Below are 26,548 nucleotides of genomic sequence, written 5' to 3'. Positions count from 1 at the left end.
CCCTTCTGCAGATGAGATTCTGCTCAGCCTTCAAGGACTCATCACGTCACTTCCTCCAAGAAGCCTTTCTTGACCCCCCGATCCCAATCCAGGGCCCCCAAGTCAGAGTTAACGACGTCCCCCCTCTCCTTCGCCACTCAGTTCGTTCCCTCATTACATAGCCCAGATGGCTCTGTGGTCCTGCCCTGAGGAGCCGTATTTGCCTTATTCACCTGCTGGCCTATTGATAATAACATTTGCTGAGTGCTTGGTGTGTGCCAGACGGAGCCTTTTACATAGATGAGCTCATAAATCCGATAGTCTTTTGAAGTAGCTTGATCTCCCTATTTGTTCAGTGGAGAAGGTAAAGAACAGCAAGGTTCGGTAGCATGACTAAGGTGGCTCAGCCAGGGAGTGGCCCTGGCAGGACCCAGCTTGGATCTGGAGTCCCAGGTCCCGCCCTCCACGCTGTAGGTGAGGGGCTCAGAGCCGGAGTGCGTGTGCCTTTCGGATCCAGGGCCCTGCTCCCTTGCCAGATGAGCCCAGAGGGAATCCTCAGGGTCAGGGCCAGGGAGGCAGCTTCTGGAACAATTTCCCCAGTTCTCAGGAGCTCAGGCCTATTGCCCGATGCCCACCTCCTGCCCCTGCCCCAGCATTTTCCCCCTCTCCCTCTCCCTCTCCATCTGTACCCCTCATTGTCCTCAAAGCCCAGAAAGCAGCTTTCCTTGTGGGGCCACCATGGACCAGAATGAACTAGTCGAATTTCCCCAATTCGGCCCCCAGCCTCCAGGCCTTTACACCTGCTGTTCCCTCTGCCTGTGCTTAAGACCCCCCATACACTTGCCCTTGTCCTTTCAGAGGCCAACACCACACTCCTCGCCTGGCCCCAGCCTGCCGACCTCACCGCCTGGGCAGCACAAGCCTCCCTCTGTTCCTCACACGGACCAAGTACTTTCCTGCCCCAGGTTCGTGCACTTGCTTCCTGTCTGCCTGGAATGCCTTTCCCTGCTTTCCCATCTTCTGGTCATTTGAGTCATAGCTCAAATGTCACCACCTCAGGGTAACGTGTGCCCGGTTGGCACCTTCACAGCAACAAGGGCTGATTCACATGGCTGTCTTCTGTCCCCCCTGCGTTGGAGCCTTGGGAGGGCAGAGGTCACAACTGCCTGGCTCACGGAATCCCCAGCACCTGGCCCAAAGCCCAGCACACGGTATGTGCTCAATAAATGTTTGAGTGAATGCTAGGAAAAGAAAGGGGAAGAGAGAAAGTGAGAGGGAGGGAGGAAGGAAGGGAGAGGGGCAGGAAAGAAGGATACAAGGGAGGGAGGATGGAAGAAAGGGAGGGAGAAAGGAGGGAGGGAGGGAAGAAAGGGAAAATAAGAAAAAGAGTGCCCAGGTCCTGAAACTCTTGCCAAGTTGCCAGGTCGCGCTTTGAAACCAGCAAAGCATCTTGTCCCTGGCCCAGGGAAGGGGGGCAGTGGGAACAAGAACAGGTAGGGAACAGACATCTCTCTCTCCAGAGGCAGCATCTGGGTGCGGCCCATCATTGGCGATTGCTCTCCAACTGAGACTCTCTCCCCTCCCCGACCCTGAGAACAAGGGTGACAAATGAGGACAGACGCCCTTGCACGTCATGTGCACTGGGGAGGGCCAGATAACGGTCAGGCTGGGCCTGACCAAAGGCCAAATTGAGGACAAGAAAGATTAGAGTCTGAAGAAGACAGACGTCTGGTGAGCGGGGGAAAGAGCGGCCCCCGGCAGGAAGGCACCTGACGCGGAGGAGAACGGCTGCGGCCACTGAGGGCCTGTGTGAGCGGCCTCACTGCTGCCTGGTAACACACGACTGTGACCCAGATCACAAATCAGAGTCGGGGTCCAGAGATTAGCGCTGGAATTAAGTCCCGTGAGAATTCAAGGGGAGAAAAATTCACATAAAATTTAATTTAAGGATTAAGCGGTCATGCTTTCCGGCGAAGTCATTCTTAAATCGCCCTGCATTTGGGCAAGCTCTCCTCTGCGGGTCCCCAAGCTGGCAGCGGGTGGGTGACACACGGTGCCGCCTGTCTCCGGGCCCCTTTTCTCAGGTTCCCCGGGGAAGGGCTGGCTCTGCCTGCTTGACCCCTGCCCATCAGTCAAGCCTCTGACCATCTTCTGCTATTGGGTCACGGAGGGAGGTGAGAGCAAGGAGGCGTGGAGGGTGCCCGGCAAGCCCATTCCCCTGCGGGATTCTAGAACCAAGGCTCTGCCCTGTGGCGCATCTGCCCGCTGCAGACACTATCATGCCACCAAGCGGCGCTCGAGAGGGCGGGCCATATGCAGGATTGAAAGGGAAGACCTCCAAGAGGCCTTAGAGATTCTCAAGTCGGCTTCTTCCCAGAGGAGGAGAGCAAGACCCAGAGAGTAGAAGGGATCACCCCAGGCCACTTAGTTGAATATCGGGGCTGGAATTGGGCCCCAGGGCCTCTTGACATCTGGGCTTTATTCCTCAGTGACAGCGCAGGACGTTCACGTAGGTGGTTAGAGCCAAGTAGCATCTGCCCCATGACGCGGACTGGAATTATGAGAAACAAGATACGTTTTGTTCCCCCTGAGGCTGCCCAGCTGGCAAGACGTAATGCGAGACCGGCTGGAGCTCACCTTTGTCATCAGCTGGGCAGAGTGACCTGAGAGTGAAGCCAGAGGAACCAGAGCAAATACATGGACAGAGACGACTCCGGAGGATATCATTTGAGCACGTGGATCCAGCCATGCCTGAATGCAGTGGCCTTGGTTACATGAGTCAAAACTTTTCAAGTCCAAGACCATTTAAAGATTTTTTTTTTTAATGTTTATTTATTTTTAAGAGAGAGAGAGAGAGGGCACGAGCAGGGGAGGGGCAGAGAGACACGTGACAGAGGATCTTTGGCTAACAGTGGAGAGCCTGATGGGAGGCTCAAGCTCACAAACCGTGACATCATGACCTGGGTTTGTGACTTGGGCCGAAGCTGGATGCTTAACCGACTGAGCCACCCAGGCGCTCCGGTCTAAGACCATTTAAATTGTGTTTCTATCATTGGCGACTATACAACGAATACAATTTCTGTCTTCTGGAGGAGGGAAGCCAGGCTTCTCGGAATGGCCTGCAAAGCTCCGCATGACTTGGAACAGTAACTCCACATCACTCTTCTCCACCCCTACAATCTAGGCTTCTTGCTTTAGCCACACCAAATGGCACGCTCGTGCCACCCAATCCTTGTGCCTCCGTGGACGCCTCCATCTCCCCCAAAGTGGCCAGAGAAGGTGTTCGGCAAGATGAGCCTTTTGATAGATTTCCTGCAATCCCTGACTTGCCTTAAGAGCCTTGGTTCTAGAATCCCGTCACTCGGGTTCAGAGCCTGGCTCTGTCCCTCCCTCCTCATGCGTCTGTAGGAAGGCTCCTTACCCTCTCTGGGCCCCAGGCTTCTTTTCGGTGTTTGGGTTGGATTTCGTGACGTGGTATCCGTAAAGAGCTGGGAACGGCGTCTTGGCACTTTGTAAGCACCCAATAAATGTTGGGTGTTATTATTCACTGCAGAGAAAACGAGGCGAAAATTAACAAGAACTCTGACGAGGACCTCTCGTACCTTTCACTACGACTCTGTTTCATATTAAACGGTGTTTTATATGAGCGCTTACGATGTCGCCCTGTTTAATTGATTTAGAAGCACTTCTGAAAGCTTGCCGTTGCCCAGAGCACAGGTACGCTGTTTAAACGTGATTAACAAAGATGTTTGTGGTCATTTTATAAAATGTTAAGCATCAGGTCTTTAGTGAGGAACATCATTACATCGTTTCCACGGGAGAATTGGATTAGATTTAGATCGTTTCGACTAATAAATGCATTTTACAAGCCCGGGCTCTCCCAAGCTGGGTGCAAAAAGTCGTTCAGAAATGGAGGCGCTCCCTAGGGACCTGAGCTCCCAGCCCTGCTCAGTTCCTGGCATTGGCCCCCAGAACCAGGCGAAGTTTCACGTGCCACCCTCGTGCAGCCAAGTAACATCCTCAGCTCCCAGGAGGACAGCGTGGTCCTGTAGGACTCTTTCTATTGATTTAAGGCTGGCTTACAAAGGCTCTGGGCTCCCCCTCTCCCCAAGTGCTCAGGAGGGCTGGAGGGAGGCCCGCTGAAGCTCAGTCCCTGCAGGCCGCCTGGGTACCGAGCACCGTGCTTTAGTGTATTACTTCCTTCAGCCTCACGGCATCCTGTGAGAAAGGCGCTACGATCAGAGCCATTTTACAGATGAGAAAACAAAGCCCACAGAGGTGAGCTGACTTGTCCGCAGTCACACAGCACTGGACCATGGAGTAGAGGCCAGATCAATCTCAGCCCAAGGCCTGTGCTCCTCCCAGCTGGATGCTGAGCCAGTCTCTGCTTCGGTCCCCACCCTGTGCCCCGCTGCTTCCAACTGCCAGCCCTGGTGGAAAATTCCAACACAGGTTATCTCTTGGGGAACACACAGAGGACCACTTCTTGCCGTTTTTAAGCTACCGAAATCAACTTTCAGCAGGATCTCTGCCATGAATACAAGTGGGGAAGAACAAACCACGATCCATATCCTCCTGTGACTTACTCGCAGGCTACATGGATGGCAGGTGAGCTACAGGACCCTGGAAATGCTCCTCCAAGGGTGTTATTGGATGAACTTGGATTGTGGGTTCAGAGAGCTCAAGTGGGGCCTTGGCCTTCTCGGGAGTGGCTGCCTGTTTGGGGTTGTCTCACTTTATGCGGAACATCAGGATGTCAGGAGAGCCTCTGGGGACTCCAAAGAGTGAGGTTGTAGGCTGGCTCTGGCCCCTTCTCCACCAGCCATCAGCAAGAAAGGAGGGCAGCCCTCTGGCCCGAATCCTTTACCCTGGCATGCAGACCGCCTCATAAAAGAGGTGACTGCTGGGTTGGCCTCTAATGACAACATCAGTGTTCTTTCCTTCCCCGACTCCCCTCTGGAGGGCGAGGACTCCAAGTACCTCGAGGGGAGCAGAGCTACAAGGTGGAGAGACCCTGGGTCCCTGAGTCTCGTGTGGGACAGCACTCGCTCTCTTCTGCTGATCTGTTTTGGACTGAGGACATGACTGAATCCTCAGGAATTCAGTGACTGAGATTCGGAGATGTTTGTTACGGCAGCTACCCTACACTGACTGATACACTTTCCCTTCACAGACTCGCTCCTGAGTCTCTTTCTCAACCTCCTCCTCTCACCGAGCCTCAGGTTTTGCCATCTGTTTTCCGGTTTCCAAGCCCACCTCATCCCGGGGATAAGTGTCCTGCTACCCTGACGACAATGCCAGTGGTCAGTGCTCCTCTCTGGTTCTTCCAGGCCTCCTGGGAAGTGGCCGCTTAACCTCCAAGGAGCAGGAAAAAGCAGACTAAGATCTTCGGGCTGAGAGCTGAGTCTTGAGTGCCAATCTGGGATCGACTACCTATCTGCTGCATGACTGTGGCTAAGCCATTTCCCCCCTCTGGCTTTCGGTCGCTCCTTCTATAAAATATACAAGATAGACTTTTAACCTTTAATAGTGGCAGATAAGGGGCGCCTGGGGGGGGCCATTTGGTTGAGCGTCCGACTTCAGCTCAGGTCACGATCTCACGGTTCATGGGTTTGAGCCCCATGTAGGGCTTTGCGCTGAAGGCACAGAGCCTGCTTAGGATGCCCTGTCTCCCTCTCTCTCTGCCCCTCCCCTGCTCGGTGCTCTCTCTCTCTCAAAAATAAACAAAAAAAAAAATTAAAAACTAATTAATAAAATTAAAAATTGAAAACTAAAAAGATGTTAAATAGTGGCAGTTAAGTTGGATTCAATTGCTAAAGAAAACTCACAGGACCGCAAATGACACTGCTCACAAGTCCACAGTTTGTTACAGAGAAAGGATATACGCAGTGACCGCACGGAGGCCAGGGTGGACTTCACAACGGGGGCTCCGGAGAGGACAGGTGCAGGCTCCTACCGTCCTCCTTCTCTAAGGGCGTCCCATGGAACACCTCCCCACTGGGGAGGAGTCTCAGTTTAGGTATTTTCTTATTTTTCTGGTCATGCAGGCGTTCCCCGGCTACATAACCCGCCTGCACAGTGGCGCCCTGCAGGGGGGCTCCCCAAGACCAAGTGCGAATCGTCGGTCTCACTGGGGCCCACAAACAATGCTGCCAGGCTGGACGGAGCTGCCCTGAACCCCCTCTGTCCCCTGGCTACCAAGGGCTGTGTGATGTGACAGATACTGGTTTCCAGGGAGAGGGATCCCCCAAGGGGACCCGCCTATCCCTCGGGATGCGGGTAGGAGAAGTCCTTTGATTCCCGTCCTGGGTTCTACAGTTCTTGGATACTTGGACTTGAAGAGCGGAAAGGATTCCGGGTTGGGGAGGTGCCCGGCGAGTCAAATCAGTAGATGGGGCACGCTGCTATTCAGACCTCAGAAGAGCAATTATTCCCTCCTCTTTTTGTGCAAGAAACCTTGGATCATAAACACATTGATTTCCTATCAGGCAGACAAGCTGGGCTGTGGCATGAACAAGCCTCTCAGCATAGAGGGGAGGCCTGGCTAAGCCCCCTGGTTTTGCTGAATCATCTCGGAAAATGCTAATGCTGGCCCGGGGAAAGGCCTCATTTGGCCCAGAGCCTGGAGCGCCCCGCCCCCCCCCACCTCCCTGCCATGGGCTCTGCCACAATCCCCCCAGCTCCTCCTCGAGTGGGTAACAGGACACCTGGTACTCTTGTCCTTGGCGCTTTGTTGGCTTACATCCTGCCCTGAGCAGCGTTTTCGGAACACCTGCCGCGTGTCTAGACTTCCACCTGCATTATCTCACTCAATTCTCACATCTCACGGAGGTTCATCCTCCTTGAAAGATGCGTCTGGGACCCTGGGGCGAAAAGGGACTTACCCAAGGTACTGACCTTGCGGGAGCTGCGGCTGGGAGGCCAGCTCAGGTCTCGGACTCTACCTTAACCTCCCCATTCTTCCCGGCTTCCCCGGGGTGGACGGTCTGTGAGGCTCACGCCTGCCCCTGCACCAGTGCAACCTGAGCCGGACGGAACATACAGGGCCTGGGAGACCTCAGAGCTGGCAGAACGAGTTCCTGGTGGAATTGCCGGGCCATTCTGACGCCTGATGTCTCTTTCGGATGCCCAACCTCGTTTCGCAACAGCCTTTCCCGAACAGTAACGTTCTGAGGCCGGATGGATGCCCATTTTCCGGATGAACAGACGGAGGCTGCAGGAGGTGACGACTTCACCATGAACCGAGATCAGGTTCAGGGCCCTTCTGGGTGACTTCCTCGATGCCTGACATAACACCTTCCCCAGTAGCGGGCCTCCGTTCTTGTTGTCAAAAGAATTTTTGAACCAAGTGTGGATTTCCCATTTCTTTCCTCAAGTTTTGGGACTTTTACAATGGTGGCTTCAAAGACCGGAGCCCATTGGAACAAGATGAGGCTGTATAGACCATCCAAACCCCTTATCATACAGACGAAGAGACCAAGGCTTAGAGAGGGCCAGCGACTTGCTCACCATCACCCAATCAGACGTAAAACAGGCAGGAGATTCCTTGCTCGGTGCTCAACGACCTGACTGATCTCAAAGGTTTCCCATATAGGGAATGGTAATGAGCCAGGAGAAACACGCTTTGCCAAGCGCCCCTTGGGGTGGTGACAGGCAGAGAGGGGACGCCTTCCTTCTCAGAGCTGCCTCTACTGAAAGGAGGGGCAGGAGCAGGGCCTGGGAACCAGCAAGCTTTTCTGCGGCTCAAGGGGAGAGAGGAGGCTTCGGGAAGGCCTCTCAGGGCCTTCATGGAGCTCCTCGAAGGGTCTCAGAACCAGCAGGAGCCTAGAGGCAGAAATCAGTCCTCCAAGTTCATGTCAGCCGGCACCAAAGGGGAAAAACCTAGGCTCTCGTCCTCATGCAGCTTCGGGTCTGCCCCTCAAATCCCCGCTCCCTATACACATGAAACTACAGGAGTGCCAGCCCCACCTAGGAAGGGTGCAGGCTTCTCCAGCTCCCAGCTCGTCTGTTTTCTGGCGTTTTCTCCCTGCGCCTCCTGTTCTGCCTGCCCCAGGCTGCTTAGCTTCTCTTTATCTCCTACTGTCTGCTCCCTGGCCCCCCCCCCCCACGTCTCTCTATCCCGGACTCCAGCAGCTCTCTCCATTCTCCATCCCTCTCTCTGTCCGCCCCCCTCCCTTGTCTCCCCCTGACGGCCTGCCTCTGCTGGCTCTCTCCCCCCAAGTCTGTCCTGTGCCCAGCTCCTCCTCTGGAGGGTCCCTCCCCATGGCCAGCCAGCGGGCTGTGAAAACACCCGGGCCTCATAACCCGAAGGGCAGGATTGATGAGAAAATAAATTCCTGATTAGTGTTTTAATTTTAAGGATCTTTAGAGGGGACTAAACAGCAAGGGAGGCTGGTGGAGAAAGTCTGCATTATTAAAACCATAAATCCTCTGCGGGAGGGGTGGGGGGCGGGGGAAGGGGCCTGAAGGAAAGTGGAGGGGAACAGAGAGGGCTTCCTGGGGGACGGGGGGGCGGTGTTGAGGGGTTTTAGGGGGTGGAGGCCAAGGGTGTGGGGTGTGCCCTCCCTCCACCCAAAGAGGCTTCCCTGGGGTGGGGGTGGGGGGCGACAGGTCCTTCTGGCTGCCAGCTCCTGCGTGGGGTGGGGGTGGGGAGATGCGAGCCCTGTTAGTTCAACGCTCTCTCCAACTGGCCTGTGCAGCCTGTGCCCCCTCAGCCATGACTAGCAGGAGAGGTGGGAGAGCACAGAGGGAAAGCACGTGGATGGGATTAGACTCCCCACCTTCAATCCTGGCTCTGCTCCGGGCCTCAGTTTCCCCGTCTTTTAGGAGGAGAAAACCACGGCCCCGCCCGTAGATGTGGGCGACAATGAAATGAAATAATGCACACAGACTGTGGCGGAGGCGGCCCCTCCGTGGGATTTTCTCACCGAGGGTCTTCGGGCCCCACTTTAGAGAGAGGAAGGCTGTTCCTCCTGAGAAGGGAGCCTGGAGCGGGGCCCTCAGGAAGAGCCCTGGCGGCCATCTTGGGAGGACGCATGGAAGTCTCTAGGGCTGAAGGCAGGGTGAACAGAGCTGGTGAGCCCAGCCATGGGGCGAGAGGGAGGCTTAGCCTGTCGTGCCGGGAAGAGGAAGGGAAAGAATCCAGCCGGCCAAGGAAGCTTCTGGGGTCTGGGGTGGCCTCTCTTCTCCCCTTTCGCAGTAGGACAGCTCTCACTGGCCAGAGAAGGTCACAGTGTCCAGACTCACGGACCCGGGCAGGGCTCTGGGACCCCCCGCAGCACATTCTTGGCTGTTGGTGCCAACTTGGCCCCTTTACAGGCTGCCCAGGGAGGAAGAATTTGGCTGCCTGGGATGGAAGAGGCTGGCTGGCCCTCGGCCTGGTTTTCCCGCTCCCCTTGGGAATGTGTCTATATCCTGGCTCATTCGAGGTTCAGGACAAGAGCAAACGATGGCACGGGATTCCTGCAGCTCAGACCCACGGTGGGTTGGCGCGGCGAGTGTCTGAGGAACGGACCGCTCGGGTTCTAATTCTGGATTTGCCGCTCTCCTGCTGGGCGATCTTGGGAAAATTGCTTCCCCTTTCTGTGCCTTGCTGCCCACGTCTGTAAAGTCGGGAGACAAATGCTCGGAGGCCCGTTGCCAGTCTTTCCCTCAAACCTCAGCCTGGTGATCAGGCCTGGTGTGGTGCCCGCTGCCCACCTGCTGGGTGCCCCAGGCTGGGCCCCATCTGCCCAGTGGCATGCGTGGCCACTTCCTCTGGGGCATCAACTGCTGCTCCCCGGGCAGAACGCCTTGCTATTTGGTCTCACTCAGACATGGTCTGGCCACCACTGGGAGTCCTCTCTCGGGAATCCAAGCCGTACGGCCCATCCCGCCCTGGGCCTCGTGAGTAGTCGCCCCCACCCCCTGCCACCAATACTGCTCAGTGCAGCACTCGACTGCTTTACGTGCGATCTTCCAATATCCGCTCCCCCCAAAAGCTGTTATTATCACCCCATTTGTAAAGAAGGAACCAGAGGCTCAGGAAGCACCAGTGGCTTACTCAACATCACACAGCTCATACGAGGTGCGGAGGGATTTGAACTTCCTCTACCTGCACGTAGGCAGGGTTCTGACAGGTGGGGATGAGGCAAGGAAGCATCTGGAGGGGTGGATGAGGAGGGACCAGTGTGACCCCAGTGTAAGAAGAACAGGGGAGGGGAGGGGGAGGCAGGGAGGAGACAGGGGCCGGGGAGGGCACCTTTCTCTCTGCTATCACTGGCAGCTTGACGTGGTTGTGAACCCTTCTGGAAAAAAGATCGGGTCAGGGCTGGAGCACCAGAGAAGCAGCCCAGATTGAGAAGCAGACCGTCCTACCCCCCCGTCTGACTTCGGCTCAGCTCACGATCTCACAGCTCGTGAGTTCAAGCCCCTCGTCGGGCTCCGTGCTGACGGCTCAGAGCCTGGAGCCTGCTTCGGATTCTGTGTCTGCCTCTCTCTCTGCCCCTAACCCACTCACATTCTGTCTCTGTCTCTCTCAAAAATAAATAAACATTAAAATTAAAAAAAAAAAATCCCTAGACCACCGCTTTCTGTGTGTTCTTAGGTAAACAGCTTAACCTCTCTGTGCCCCAGTTGCCTCTGGAAAATGGCAACAATAGCACCCACCTTGCCGAGCTGGACTGAGCACTGGATGAAAAGATAAGCAACGAGTGGAGCTCTTTGCACGTCCTGAGACTCGAGCGGTGGCTGTTTTCAAGGTTGCGCTGACCCTGTTTTAAGCTCGGGTGTATTTGGACGGAGTCCTGCCCGCGTCTGCATTTCTCTCTCCTGCTCTGTGACAAGGGGGAGGTGGACCGGCTGATCCCAGCAGCCCTTCCGGCCCCGGAGAGATGACTTGGGCTGGGCCAGCCTCCCGCAGGAGCCACAGGCCTAGACGGGGAGCCCCTTGGGGGCAAAAGGGTTTCGCGCAGTGGCGTGTTCCTGGCTGCAGGCAGAGCGAAGGAGCGTTTTGTCCTGGGCCCGAGGAGTCGCAAACCGGAGCGACAGGAACGCAAAGGAACTGGCCGAGGAGAGATCATGTTCACCGCCAAGCCAGGAGGAAGGCGGAGGCAGGAAGGCCTGGCTGTGCCGTGTGTGGCCCGGGTCCTGGGAAAACTGGGCAGTGGGCCTGGGCAGGGAATCGTGTCGGCCTGTCTGGAACCCCAGGCCTGCGTTTCGCAAACAGCCGGGGACCTCTGAGCTCAGGCCATGAAGTCAGGACGCAACCCATGTTTCCTTGCTTTTAAATCCAGGGAGCTGGAGACAACTCCCTAGAAGCAAAACCACAGGCCAAGGGCTCTGTCGCCCTGCTGGGCTGACAGCTATCTTCTACCACTCAGGTGCCATGGGAGCTGACTCAGTTTCCCTGACCTGTCTGAGCCTCAGTTTCCGTCTCCGTAAAATGCGGATAACAACAGGGCCCACTACAGAGGAGAGTGTGACAGGCGTGCATCAGTGGCTAGCACGTGGCAAGGACCTCCTGAACCTGAGCTAAGTGGTCTCATCCCCCCCTCACCAAAGTGTGGTGGCTGCCCCCGGCACAGATGTGAAAACTGTGCCTGGAGACAGCAGGGATTGCCCAAGGACGCAGAGCTTGTAAGTGGGACCCGGGGCCGGCTGACTCCCAGGAGACCCGCCCCGTGACGAGTCCCCGGAGCTCTGAGCGGGGGTGGGAAGGGGGGAAGGTTTTTTTCCCCCCAAATTCTCACCGTGGAGCTGAGGGAGGCTGTCAGGGTCCCGGCTGCCCCGGAGCTGTTCTGGCGTTAGGACGTCTGCCCGGTCCCTTTTCCGGTTTTTATTTTATTGTTTACAGCTACAAATTTTTGAGATGTTGCTTTATTTTTGAGAGGGGAGTGGAGGGGCAGCGAGAGAGGGGGACGGAGGATCCGAGGCCGGCTCAGTGCTGACGGCAGCGAGCCCGATGTGGGGCTCCAACGTGGGGCTCGAACTCACGAACCCACAAGACCCTGACCGGAGCCGAGGTCGGACGCTTAACAGACGAAGTCACCCAGGCGCCCCGCCTTTTCCCATTTTTAAATAACTCTCCCTACTTCCTGAGCCCTGTCATAGGTCGGCAGTCACGCTAGGCAGGCCACCCGCGTGACCTCGTTTAATCTTGACGACAACCCCGTGGGGTAGGTGGTCCTTGCCCCCAACCACACGGCTGGTCAGAGCCACCAGGCCTGGGACCGGTGATCTCTGCACCTCTGCCTTCCACCCAGCTGGAGCTCCAGAGTGTGACCATTAGGAACCTGTTCTGTGCCTCAGTTTCTCCGTCTGTGAAACGGGAGGGATAAGGATAGCGCCCACATCTCTTCCAAGACTTCGGTGAGGACCAACTTGGTTGACGCACGCGAAAAACATTTGGGACAGTGTCTGATTCAGAGGGAGTTCTCCCCAAGTCAAAATTAGCTGTGTTCAGCCGCAGGTTGAGGTGGGTGGAGCTACTTAGCGTCTATTTAATATTTAACAAACATTCGTGGTGCATTTATTAGGTGCAGGGATTATACACTTAATCCATTTAATGCAGGGACTGTAGTTCATTTAATCCTCACAAGCACCCTCTGAGCTAAGTAGGAACTGTTCTAGGCTTCCCCTGTTTCCAGATGGGCAAACTGAGGCACAGAAAGGTTAAGAAAGTTGCCCAAGGGCAAGCAGGCTTCGAACCCAGCCTTATCTTCTCAGCAGCAGAAGCTTCTGGAGCAGTGGGAGACACCCCCGAGGCCTTGATGGCACGGCACCCAGGGCAGGGGGGGTGCGGAGCTCTGCCTTCCCTCTTTCGCCTGTGGCTGGCCAGGCCAGTGGTTCTGGTCCTCATGGGGCTCACTGCTCAACTGGCTCAGGGTTGGGCTGACTGGTAGATTGGAAACTGGAGCCGGGAGACCTGGTTCTGGCCTCAGCTCTGCCATTTTCTAGCTCCGGGGCCTTGGGGAGATCTCCCTAGGAGCCTCAGTTTCCTCACAGAGATGTAGTAAGTAGAGATGTAGAGCCCGGATCTTCCACGTCCCAGCCGTTGGCCTCTTCTCTGGCTCCAGCTTTGGGCCTGTGTATCGGTCAGCGGTTACCGTAATAATGCTGCGAAACAAACCATCCCCAAAGTCAGTGAGTGACAGCAGTGAGCAGTAATTCTCACACGCGTGGGCCTGCAGGTTGACCACGGTTCTCCTGATCTAGGCTGGGCTCAGCTGGGCGCTCTCTTTCAGACTGCAAGGCGGGCTCGGGTCCCTCCACACACGTTCATTCTCGACCCCAGCTGACGGGCGACAGCTGCCCAGGGGAACCTCTTTGTACAGACAGCACCGGCACGCAAGGGAGCAGCTCAGTCCACATAAGCACATGTCAAGCCTCCGCTCTGCCACGTCTTCTGATACCTCTCGCCGAAGCCAGTGACACGGACAAGCCCAACTTCAGCGTGCAGGGGGGTATACACTGTGCACGGCGGCCGAGGAGGGTGATAAGTACTTGCTGAGTCATAATCCAATCTGTCGTGGCTGGAAGACCCCCCCAACTAGAATGTTCAGGTAGGGAGAGGCCCATCTTGGCCACTGCTGGCTCGGGTCCTTTTGCCCTCCAGGGTTCGAGTGTGGAGTCAAGGGGTAAGCCCGGGCTGGGAAAGGAGGCTGTAGAGGAGGTGAGGTCTAAGTACGGGGTGTTGTTTTCGCTGCCTGCCCCTGGGCGAGCCCTCTGTTCTTAAAACCTCCATTCTCCACCTGCACATTGTCCCTGACCCCCTTCCTAGGGCCCTGCCCGGTGGCGGCCCGTCCTCCCCGTCCCTCCCTCCATGTGGCTGGCTTCTGCGCAGCACAGAACGAGGAGGCCCCGCCACACCCAACTGGCTGGCATTTCAGCTCCCAACACTTCTCCCCGAGAAGCAGATCTAATTTCCGCCCCGTGAAAACACGGTCGTCTCGCACCCAGGCAGCCCCCGCCGTGGGGGCAGCCAGCTGCTTCCACCGTGGAGGAGGGGCACAAAGGTGGGGTAGAAATCTGGATCAGGACCCTCTGCAGGCACATGGATGCCGACGCATGGAAAAGTATTCTTGGTCCTGGGGTGTGGGGTCTGACAGGGGAGAGCCGCAGGGACATGGGTGATGGCTACGAGTGCCAGGCTGAGCCAGGCCAGTCTTCAAGGCCTTTGAGCAGCGTCCCCTCTCTAGACCCCAGTGTCCTCGTCTGTGCAGCCAGGTGGGGTTCTGGAAGACCCTTCCTAGCTCTCACGCCTTGTGGCTCTAAATGGACCTACCTTTGTTCACAGGTGGATTTTTGTAACTATCTTTCTTCCCCCTCTGGCCTTAGACATATGTGATCGGTTCCATCCCTCCTCTTCCCCTGCTACTAGGCATGTCCCCCCCCCCCACCCCCCAGCTAGCTGACTGCTGGGGACGGCAGTGCCTTTCTGGAGCTTGACACAGGCCAGAGGGCAGGCGGGTAGGTGGAGGGAGGGTGGGGGAAAGGGGGCAGATGTGGCCCTGATTCTTGGCAAGGCCCCCTCACAGGGGCTGGCTCCATAGGGCTCAGCCAACCAGGGCCCTGGGGATGAACAGGCTTTTCCAAAAAAGGTCACCCTGTTCCCAGAGACTCCCCCCGGTAACCCTGAAGGTAGCCCCACATGCCCTCATAGGCCCTCTGAGAACCCCGAGCCAGCCGCCAAAAGCTGGGCTGAAAAGTCCCAGGGGGCAGGGGGCAGGGGGCAGGGCAGAATTGGTGGACTTCCCCTCCAGAGGGGCCAAGGGCGGTCTCCCAAATGACAGACCTCCTGGCACAGCCCCTCTCCCTCTGCCAAAGGGAGTGGGGATCGCAGTAACAATTACCCGCAAGGGAGGCTCCAGCCCCACCCAGCCCCAGCTGTCTGATTGGCTCCCACCCTCTGGGGACTAAATGTCAGCGTCCCCCCCCCCCCCACTTCCCAGCTTGGTCCCTGAGCGTCATCCTCTGCACACTCCCTGGCAAGCTCAGCCACCCCCATGACGTCAGGGACCAGCATTAGAAGCTGCTGTCTGCTGCCCTCTCTCCTGAGGGCCAACGTCACAGACAGACCCATATGAAAAACAGGAGTGACTGTCGCCACCCCCAGGCTTGAAAGGGCAGGGGAGAGAGGAGCTGCCCGATGGGGCAGGGCCACCTGGAGGAGCTGGGGCGTCAGTGGGGGGACAGAGCCCATCGGAGGGGGAAGCAGCAAGCCCACTCGCTCTCCTCCTTCCCTCGGCTCTCCTGCGCCGTTGATGGAACCCAGCCAGAAGCTAATGGGTGAGGACCAGGGAGCCTGTGGATGCCTCCCATGCCACCAGCCTCCCAGGACACGGAGTAGGGGGAGAAAGAGGGGCGTGGGTTGAGGGTCTGGAGGAGCCAGTGGAAGATGCCCAGCCCAGGGAGGCCGAGAAGGAAGAAGCTGTTGGGATCTGCTAAGTTTCCACCGCGTGCATCTCTTCACCTTTGGGCCTTCTCTCCCCATGGGCATCTGGGTCTGGGAAGTATCAGGGCTTTGGATTCAGATGGACCAGAATCAGAATCCCAGGGCTCCACGTCGCTGGCTGCGTGACCCTGAGCAAGTTACTTAACCTCCTTGTACCTCAGTGTTCTCATCTGTAAAATGGGAACGAGAGCACCCACCTCAAAGCGCTGTTGAGAGGCGAGTGAACGAATGTACGGGGCGTGTCCGGAACATGGTAAGTGCTCGATAGATGGGTCTCCTTTTCATCCAGATCTGTCTGTTCTCCATCTCGCGGCTGGACTTGCAGGACCTCAGAGCTGCTCTCTGCCCCCTGGTCTCAGCCCTGCTAATTCGTTCTCCACAAGGTCCCAGAAAATCTCTCCCTAAGACCCCGCCAGGGTACGTTATGGCCTTCCCCAGAGGGAAGTTCAAGTTCTGCCCGGAGGATGAAGTTCAAGTCCGTTACTGTCATAGTCAAAGCCATTCAGCTTAATCCGCCAACCACACCTTGCCGATCCCTCCCTTGGTCCCCTTGCCCAAGCGACATTGATCTACTCTGTCCCCACTGTCCCCGAACAGCCTTTAGGTCTCCAAGCCTTGCTGAGGCTATCCCCTCCACCTGGATGTACCCTCTCCTCTCCCTCTCATGAGACTCAGGTGCCGTATGTTCCTTGAAAACTCCCCCTCACTGCATCCAAACGTAACCACCCGTAACACGTCCCTCACGATTTTATGTAGCACCCACTCCGATCTTGCCTACTGGCATGAGCCGCTGTGACATGTCTGTCCCTCATTAGTCTCTGAGCATTAAAACAATTTTTTTTTCGTGTTTATTTCTTTACTTTGAGAGACACAGGGCGTGTAAGCACGTGCATGCGTGGTGAGCACCCAAGCGGGGGAGGGGCAGAGGGAGACGGCGACAGGAGAATCCCGAGCAGGCTCCACACCATCAGCCCGGAGCCCCACATGGGGCTCGATCTCACGAACAGCGAGATCATGACCGGAGACGAAATCAAGAGTTGGACGCTTCACTGACTGAGCCACGCAGGCGCCCCAGTCTTTGAGCATTTTGAAGGCCAGGCTTGTGGTGTCCTGTCCGGCTGTCCGCAATCCCTAAGCCAGTGCCGGACGTGAGTGAGGACCACCTGTGGGCCGGGGTGACCCATAGGCATTCCTGCTGATGCTTCAGGGAGCCTCATCAGGCGCCGGTGCCATTATCCTTTGGTTTACTAATAAGGAAACTGAGGCAGACAAGTTTGCCTTAGGCCCCCTTCCTAGGCAGTGGAAGGAAAGTCTCTGGACCGGGGGCGTCTGGGCTCTGAAATCCGTGTTTTGCCCACCCCCTAGGGGATCCAAGAAATATTTGAAACCTGGACCAATGGATGAATGAATGAAACAGAGATGGCCGGACCTTGGGGAAGTCACTCCCTTTCCCTGAGCAGAAACTAGGCGCTCAGGGAAGGTTGCTTTCCTGCCTTTCCCGACCTCCTCTCACGCCCTATCTTTGGACATGATCCGCTTTCCTGGGCCGGTGGTGAATCCCCTCTGGAACCCAGCCTGGCGGCAGGGGCCTCCCCAGGGGGGAGCAGGGACCCACGTGGCTGGGACAGATGCGGTGTGGGGGGCCCCCAGCCTGCAGGGGGGTGCACACGGCTGCCGTGACAGCCTTGGGAGCCAGCGAGACGAGCGTCTCAAGGTGTCTGCTCCAGCCCCCAGCGCGGGAGGGAGGCGCGTTACAGCTACTTACTGCCTGGAAGCAGGGGGTCAGAGAACGTGGATGGTTAAAAGGGTGTCTTGCCCCGAGGCCCCAAAGCGCCCGCTCACAGGGCCCAGGTCACCCTGTGGAATGTCTCCCTTCGTGACGGAGACCGTGATAGGAGCGATGTTAATATGTGAGATTCTGACACGGATGTCATTCAGGCCTCAAAATACCCTGCCGCCAGCTGTAAGGAGGTGGGCCATCCAGACCAAGAAACGGATTTGGTCTTTCATTTATTCGTTCCTTCGCTAAAATATTCTGCCCCGAAGTCTTTGCGTGGCTCCTTGTCGAGATTCAGGTCTCAGCCCAACGGTCACCTCCTCAGAGAGGCTACGCTGACCGCCCTTCCCGATGGAGCCCCTCTCCTTCCATCCTGCCCGGAGGCCGTAACATCTTGACGTTTCATTTCGCCACCGCACTTTCCAGTAACCGAGGCCCCCTCGTTTATCTGTTTGTTTACTGGTTCGGGGTCCGCCGTGCCTCCAGGGCATAAAATCCTTGAGAGGAGAGATCTTGCCTTTTTGTTCACTGTTCTGTCCCCCAGTGCCCGGCACCGTGCCTGGTCCATGGTGGCCCCTCATCCACCCGCCATTTGCCAAGAGCACCCCCCCCCAGTCGTCAGACCGGTGCTGGGGCTCAACCGTGGCCCGAGTGCCGCCCCCAGGGGAGTCTGGCGAATGGGGTAGGGGGTGTGTATTACCCATGCGTTTCTGATGCTCTGACATCTGGGGCCTTTGTGACCCTGGAGGGACGACCCCGCCCTGGGCTGGCCAGTTCCTTGAGAGCGTAAACCACTGGCCTGTGAGTGTGCCCGTTAGGGGCAACCCAAACAGAGACATATTACAACCACCTCATTTATCCCTCATATCTGGGCCGCTACCCACCTGTCCTAATCACCCCGAGGCCAGATACGAGACAACTAGCCCCAGAGCCCAATGAAATTACTCAAACTCGCCTTCTTACCTGCCCACCGACTCTTCCCTGTGGAAACCACAATACAGGGTCTTGCCCCTACGCTTCCCTCCCACTCACGCTGCGTCCTGACCCGCCTGCTGCTTCCCTGCGTGGCTCCCCATGATGTGACGGTCCCCTCCTCTTGGGATCTGCGGGCGGCAGACTATGCCCCGATCTGCTGGCCTCACCATACCTGGATAACCTACATTATCCATGAAACCTACATGTGGCAACAGGCCACGGGGGTGAAGGCAGGCCCATGGGGCAAAGGTGACGCGGGGGCAGGACCCAAAAGTAGTGGCTGCGGGCCTGCGTGCAGGGTGACCCGTGTCCACCCCCCCCTTCCCCGACTCCTCTCACTCAGGGACTCAGGACCCGACTCAGGACTCACTCAGTCCCGGCCCACCCCAGCCGTCAGCACCCCCACCCGGCTCTTTGCTGAATCACGGAAACAGCTGCTGTGTGGGCTGCGGCCCCTCGACTGAGTCGCACCGGCCCATATTGCCCCCTGTCCCACTCTCCCCACCTCCTGCACCCGCGGGTGGGGCTCCATGGGCCTGATTTCGAGGCTGGCGGGATCATCGCTGCACGTGGCGCCCACGAGTCCAAACCCCTGGGGATTCGGACTCCACCGCTAGTTTCCTAACGGAGACTGAAGTGGTGACGGAGTGAGGAGCAGGGCCGTGCAGTAGGGGTGACAGGTGCAAACGTGGGCCCTTCTGGGTCCCCAGAGGCCTCATAGGCTTATCTGTCTTCCCCTCCTGTTGTCTCCTCAGGGACCTGGCCTGAGAGCTAGGAAGAAAGACAGGGTCCCCCTTGCGCTGGCCTGGAGGGAACACGGGTGCACGGAAGGAGGCCCTCCCATGCCCAGGGCCGAGTGCCTTTGGGCCAAGGTCAGGATGGCTAAGGAAATGGACCAGACCCTTGACCTTCTGCAGCCGTGGCCTGAAAGAAAATAACACAGGCTCTCTGGGGAGATGGCCCGTGGCCACGGACATCCACGGCGCATTTGTTCCATTTCTTCATCCACCCGTTCAACCAACATGTTTCCGGGACCTACTGGGAGTCGGCCACGTTCTGGGCGCCAGACCTGCAGCCGCGCACAGAGCGCCCCGAATCTCCGTCATCGGGGTGTCCAACTTCTGTCAGGGGAGACGGCCGTGAGGGAACAAGGAAATAAACATAATGTCTGTCAGCGATGCATATTAGGGAGCAAAGTGAGCAGGTCTGAAAGCAGGAAGCACCGGGCAAACAGAAGGGAAGGCGAGGAGGGTGCATCAGATGTGACAGGGCATAGAAGGGACACAGCGGGTCCCACCTCGAGACAAGGGGGCTGGCGTCGCTCTACAACAGCCCGACCTGTCGCACCGAGCCAAGCCCGCCGTGGCCCAGCCGAGGGCAGCGGCCGTGTGGTCATCACTCAGATGGCTCGAGGAGGCGGGGGGCCCTGTGCGCCAAGATGGCCGGTAACTCGCGTTCCATAAGCCCCGCCTACGTGTGCCGGGCGCGGTGCTAAAGGCTTTGCTTGCACCGTCAGGTGTTCCACGAGAAAGATGCTCGATTACCCCCTTTCACGGGGGAAGACACTGAGGCTTCCTTGCTCCAGATGAAGCAGCTAATAGGAGAGACTGGAATTAGAGCTGCACCTGTCTGATGTCAGAGCCCGTCTTAACCTCGTTTTGCTGCTGGGTAGGGTCGTGGGTGACAAGGCTGCAGAGACCGAGGAGAGGTCCTGGGCTGGGCCGAAGCCCACATTTGGTGGAGGAGGCCACTCTGAGCTCGAAGGACCCCTGCCTTGGGTGTCTGGAGAGCCGGATCCTGGGCCCCGCTCTGCCTCAAACTCACTCCCCAGCCCAGGACCAGCCCTGGGGCGGTAGGGTCCTTGTCTGTGGCCTTCCTTTCACGCGGTCATGAGGACCAGATGAGATCAGGTGGGAGGGGACCCTTGCACAGCTCACGCGGCGGCTCAAACGTCCCTTCCTCAGCGAAGCCCTCCCTGACCACCCACCTACCTACAGCATCCCCAGCTCTGTCCCCACCTCTGCTTGGCTTTTGCCTTTGCTCCTATTACCGTGTGGCATGTTACGGATACTTTGTGCTCGCTTGCTTGTTTCCTTTTTCTCTCTCTCCACTCCGTCACCTGCCACTTGCCCTGGCCTCACAGCATACCTCCAACAATCGGAAATGTCTGTATTGCCCCTAAACCCACCGCTCCCTTGCGCCTCTGTGCGTTCGCTGCTGTCGTTCCCTCGCTACAGAGTAACCTTTCCATCCTTCTGAACCTTCTCCTGGCTTATCAGGTGTCCCTTCCTGTGGGTTCCCTGTCATCCCTTGGTGCACCTGGGGTACCTTGGACTGCCCCAGAAACCGCACCCTCCAGGCAGCATGAAAACCGGACATTTGCCGGTGATTGCCCACGGGCTTGTGCATTTCTTCATCGCTGAGCCGATGCCTGCACCAGAAGGTGAGCGGTCAGCGAGGGGCACAGAACGGCTCACGGCACGATAAGCCGTCATATAAAACAACACGGGCCCCCAGCCTGGGCCGTCTCAGTGGTAATGGATGGCCGCGGGGACTCCGGGCCCTCGATTCCAGCCGTTGGGGAGAGATCTGGACCACAGGATGAGTGCATTCTTTCCCGATGTGGATCGCATCCCAAACAAAGCTGCTTCTCTTGGCCGTGGCTCCGTGTGGATCAGCCACTCGCTAAGATTCTGTCTGAGAAGGGTCTGGGGTCTTGTAAATCACCTGGTAGTCCGTGGGCGGTGGATGAAGAATGAGACGGCGAGAGATCGCCGGTCAAGAGAACGAGGTCCAAGAAGACAGTGAATAAATGGGCAAAGTATTGGAAACCCTGGCTCAGGAGAGAGAGAGAGCAAAGGCCCGGGTAGGAGAGCCTGTTGCCCATCTTCCCCTAGTCACCAACCGGCCGTGTGACCTTGGAAGAGGGACTTCATTTCTCTGGGATTCAGAGTTGACTTTTAAAGCTTCAAAGAAAGCATCTGTAAACTAGACTTTGTCTCACAAAAAAACTGGATACCTGGAATGCTGGGTTGGGAAGGATTCTGAGGTAGACACTGAGCTTCACGGGACATTACCATGATGCATTGGTAATGTCTGTCTTGCGCATCGTAAGGAATGTGTGTCGTTTTGGGCCCAGAGCCTCTTTCATAGTCTGACATTTCATAATTCTATGACTCCAAAGAGCTAAAGGTTGACAGTGTGCGTGTGTCGAGGAAGGAGGGGGTAGAAAAGATAAGAAAAGTAGGTTCCGAAGCTTGGGTCAGACCCATGGAGAGCTCCAAAATAAATGGAGAGGCTTAGCAGCTTTGGTGCCCACAGAAAGCACACCCCAGGATACTGGTTTGTTTCCCGAGACGGGGTCTAAGACCCACTCCCCCCAAAGTATGGCACCTTGACATACTGAGTATGTTACACTGAAGGAGTTTGAGAGGATGACAGGTCAGAAGGCTAAGTCAGAGCACCGGCCCCTCCACCCTTCTTTCCGGAAGCAGATCGTGTGAGTGGCGCCCTCTTTAGACCTGGAGGAGAGGAACGTCCTTATCTCTGAAGACCAGGGAATCACCCAGAAGAACGCTAACAAACAGCCTGCTCTGGATGCCCGCAGTTTACAACACATACCTCCCGGTATCACGTTCCTCCACAGCTGTCCGCTCCTCATCAAACGTCATGCAAACGTACACGGGTCCGTTCCTCTGGGACTTCGCTTCCTTGTGGAGGCTCCTGTGTCACAGAAAACTTACATTAAATAAGTTTGCATGGTCTTCTCCTGTTCATCGATCTTTGTGAATTTAATTTTCAGATCCAGGCAGGGACCCTAAGAGGGTCAAGGAGAACTGTTTCCTCCCCTACAAATGTAGATGGTAAGGTTAAATGCCGTTCCGTGAACTTTTGTTTCAGTTACGTGTGTATATGTGAAGAAGGTCATAATTGATTTAAAAAAAAATTTTTTTAATGTTTATTTATTTCTGAGACAGAGAGAGACAGAGCATGAGCGAGGGAGGGGCAGAGAGAGAGGGAGACACAGAATCCAAAGCAGGCTCCAGGCTCCGAGCGGTCAGCACAGAGCCCGACGCGGGGCTCGAACTCGTCAATTGTGAGATCACGACCTGAGCCAAAGCCGGACGCTCAACCGACTGAGTCACCCAGGCACCCCAGGTCATAATTGATTCTTAACTGTAGCTCATGGTCCAAACATTTGAAAGACTGTGAAGGAGTCGAGTGACTATGCTTTGTGCAGGACAGTCCTGGTTCAAATCCATCATTCTGGCATAATTATAAAACACCTCCCTTCACCCATGCGGTGATTTAAAAATATGTCAGCACGCCTTTTTTGGACACTCTTTCCTTCAAAATGCAAGGCCTAATTCTCCTCTCTTTGAGTGTGGGTAAGACTTAACGACTGGTTTCTAGTGAATAAAATATGGCGGAGTGGCAAGATGTCACTTTTAGGACTATGTCATAAAGATATTGTGGCCTCTTCCTTGCACTTTCTTGGATCACTCATACTGGCGAAAGCCTGCTGCCACCTCATAAGGAAAGTCAAACACTCCTACAGAGGCCCACGTGGTAAGAAACTGAGGCTTCCTACCAACAGCCACGTCAGCCATCTTGGAAATGCATCCTCCAGCCCAGCCAAGCCTTCAGATGACAGCAGCCTGGCCAACATCTTGGATGCAACTTCCGGAGAGACCCTAACCCAGACCCTCCTGGCTAAGCCACTCCCCAACATCTCACCTGCAGAAACTGTGAGATGCCAATTACTTGTGGTCTTACGTTTTAGGGTAATTTGTTACCCAGCACTTGATAACTGATACACTCTCAAAGTTATCTCCTTTGGCTGAAAATCGTATGGTCACTCCATAGAGCCAAGACTTCCAAGATCCTGTGGAGGGTCCAAGGATCAGGCAGAAGAGAAAAATCGCAAGGAGACTGCAGAGGGGCCAAGTTCCTTGGTTTACCAAAAAGCAGGGAAGGTAGAAGGGTGGATTCTGATCACCACAAAAAAAGGTTTAGACTGGTTGACTAGACAGAAAGTCCAGAACATCTGGAAAAGAACATGGCATGATCCAAGGGCCAGACGGGCCTCATCAAAGTCAGGTGTCCCCTAGTTAAACACTGCCCCCCTTTCACAGGATGACTGGATGGCAGACCGTAGGATACAGAGCACATTGCCCAGCTCAAACCTGTCTGGTAATTTTGCCAAAGACTTGGATGAAGACACGAAAGATGTGTTCATCCAAACCTCGAAAGCACAAGTTATTCTGATACAGCTGATTTATGATCCACAGCTCTCTTCCCAGGCGGGATGCTGGGCCAAAATCAACAAGAAGAAATTTAACAGTAATCAATGTAAAATCTGGTACTTTCAGAGGAAAAAAAAAAAAAAATCAATGGTCCCAAGGAACAAGCCCAGGGTGGGTGGGTAGGGCCGGCTTGGCAAAATTCCACTGGAAATGATCCGGTCATTTGTATCTGACCCCTCAAGTCAGTGTGAGCACAGACAATGTGATGTGGCTGCTGAAACCGTGGACCGTTCCTAGCTTAATGGGGGGCACTGGGAGTGGGGCAAGTTCCCTTCTGTGGCGCTGTGGGTTCAAATCTGGACCCCGCACTTTATAGGAACAGTGTCCAGAGGGGAGGTCCAGGAGGGGGCAGCAGGACCCAATGTCCTTGTGTGGGGACTACAGGGGAACTATCGGGGAAGCAGCGTGGGACAGGACAGGAAGCCGGGCAGGGACAACGGGGCTGTCGTGGGCCATCTGGGGCCGGACGTGGGAGGAGGGAGGAGCCAAGTCCAGTGGGTAGAAGGGATGGGGTGGTGGTTTTGGGATTGCTGAGGGGAGAAGAGTTCCTCTGTGGCTGCTTGGGCGGTGGCCACAGCTTAAGCTTCCATCACGGGGGGAGCGAGTAGAAGCCAGGTGGCCCTCAGTCTGGTCCAAGTGGGAGACTGGACCACAGGAGCCCAGAGTCCCTCCCCTCCTCTGTCCAGACTCAGCCTTGGTTTCCACGGGGGCCTTCCCCATGGTAAGAGACGCTCTTTGGTCAGGCCGGGGGGAGGACGGGCAGAAGGGACAAGGGCAGAGGGACAGGCAGAATCTGCCTGGGCCATGCTACGGGGCTTCGTGGACACCACACTCACAGAGCGGACGTCAACCCCTGCAGGCGTGCATCACACGGGCCAGCGAGTGAGAGGGAGGGAGAAGCTGGGGAACCAGCCGGGCCCACGTGTCATCCCCCCCCCCCCACCCCAGGCTCTGCAGGGCTGCAGGGAACACGACCTCCGCACGTGTGCGCACATACGCGTGCACGCACACGTCTGCCTTCACACGAAGGCTCACATACACAGTCACGTGTGTTCCCACTTCACTCATCTGCCTGCGCCACGGGTTCAACCCCCCGCAAGGGGGTGAGCGAAGCAGGACCAAGCAGAAGGAGGAATTGGGCCGGAGGGCGTCACGACCGCGGCCGCGCCATCCCCCGGGGAGCTCTGAAGCTGGGACGGCCCTTCAGAGAAGTCCAGAATTGAGGTGAAGGGGCTGGGCCTTCCTATCCCCGCGTGGACCGGTCTCTGGGCACCTGTGTGCCAGAGGCCGCTGTCTCCAGCCCAGGGTGGTCTCTAGAGGCGGACTGGCTGGTCGCTGGATGAGTGGTGATCCCAGATTTGGGCAGCATCACGGCGTCTACTCCCCTCCGGCGAACACGCACCTGCACCCACAAGCCTGGCTGGGTTTCTCAGCCTCTCCCGGGGCCTAGCCCTCCCAGGAGGGGAGGAGGCAGAGGGGCCCTGCCAGGAAGGCTGCCTCCCTGCCCAGGGATGGGAGGGGTGGGCGCAGCTCTGGGCGGGACTAAGGAGAGGTCTGGAGCCCCCGGGATGAGTGCGAAAGGCCTGCTTCACCAGTTTCATACCCTCCCCGAAGAAATCCCCACGAACCGATCTCCCTCCGCTCCATTTTTTATACCTTTGATCTGGCCGTGGAGCCGGGGAATCGCGGAACCAGCTCTCGAAATTGTCTTTGGTAAACTCTTCCCATGACAACTGGCCTCCTTCTCTCTGCTGTCTAATATCTACAGTCTCGGTGTCTCCCAGGCCAACGCTCAGCCAAAAATCTCTATTTTCATATCTGGTTGTCCAGGCGCGGTCTGAAGCACAGGGCCTCAGTTTGACCACCCAGGCTCCAACGCTCGCTCCGCCCTCACTGGAGGACCTTGGTCCGATTGGACGATCCGTCTTGCGTCACTTGCGTCACTTGCCCCACCTGCAAAAGGGAGTAACACGCACTGGAGTGCCCTGGTAAGAAGCCGCGTAGACCCCTGGCAGGGTCAGGGCTTCCCAAGCTTCCTGCTGCAGGGCTCCTCCAGCCCTTCCGTAACCACACAGCTCAGAGCTCACGCCCTCCCCCTTCTCCTCCCCTGCCCTCCCCTCCTCACCCCCAGGCTCTGCTCCGCTCCTGGAATAGATCTCGGCCAACGCTGGCCTTAATTGTGTGTGTTTGATAAATGGCTCTGCTAGATCTCCTCCGGGCGGCAGCTGCGGACCTGAGTCAGGATGGAAAAGCCCACGAGGAAGGTTCGGAGCACAGAGTCCAGGAATCGGCTAAGGATGCAGGGCCCCTGCTCCTCCAACCCAGGGCGCTGGGGACGGGGCAGCCCGCTCATCACCCCTCTGCAGCCGCTCTTGGGGAGTTAGTAGGAGTGGCAATCTGAGAGAGCCTACAAGGATCCTTGGAGAACTGCCCCCCGCCCCCCCCCCACTCTTATTTTCACAAATGAGGACGGTGAGGCCCAGAATGGTTAAGTGACTTGTCCGGGACACACAGCTAATAAAAGGCAGGCTTGAAATTCAAATTTAGACCTTCTGCCTCCCCACTGGCCCACTCTGCCTCATTCCGCAGCCCCCCAGCCAAGGTGCTTCCTCCTCTGGGCGAACTGGACTTGCCGACAAGGTTGAATTGCCCTCTGCCAACCTTCTCCCTTCTGAAATGCTTCTGGGAAGCATTTCCCGTGACGCCCAGTCATGGGAGCTCAACCCCTGGAGCTTTTATTTATTTTCCATGTGACTTGGGGTGATTTGCAACTTCTTCGAGCCTCGGCTTCCCCATCTGTGAAATGGGGACGCTGCAAATTGTAACTGACCTCGCGAGACAGATGTGGGACATACGACAGCGCAGTGTATTGAGCAGAGTGGGGGCACAGGGTAAACTCAATGCTAGCCTTACTGTTCCTGGTCTCAGTGGACAAAACATTCAATGCTTGAATGTAAAGATCTAATTGGCTTTATTAGGCGATTTATGAATCAGGCAGCGTCCCACCTAGCAAGTAGAGGGGAGCTCCAAGGAGTTGTATAAAATGGATGGTTTTTAGAGGAAGGTCAGCGGGGCAAG

The 26,548-nt window shown here is 56.6% G+C and overlaps 1 long non-coding RNA gene across 1 annotated transcript; it reads right to left on the bottom strand.

The window, feature by feature from the left end:
* Positions 1 to 2,955: 2,955 nt before the first annotated feature.
* Positions 2,956 to 25,503, bottom strand: LOC102951663. The gene is made up of 3 exons (XR_006208583.1): positions 25,127 to 25,503; positions 21,786 to 21,887; positions 2,956 to 3,526 (listed from the first exon to the last, which is right to left on the bottom strand). It is a non-coding gene; the product is annotated as an uncharacterized LOC102951663 (long non-coding RNA).
* Positions 25,504 to 26,548: the final 1,045 nt, after the last annotated feature.

The sequence above is a fragment of the Panthera tigris genome, chromosome D1 (assembly GCF_018350195.1).
Source record: "Panthera tigris isolate Pti1 chromosome D1, P.tigris_Pti1_mat1.1, whole genome shotgun sequence".
Lineage (NCBI taxonomy): Eukaryota > Metazoa > Chordata > Mammalia > Carnivora > Felidae > Panthera > Panthera tigris.
This window is presented reverse-complemented; position numbering and strand designations above follow the sequence as displayed.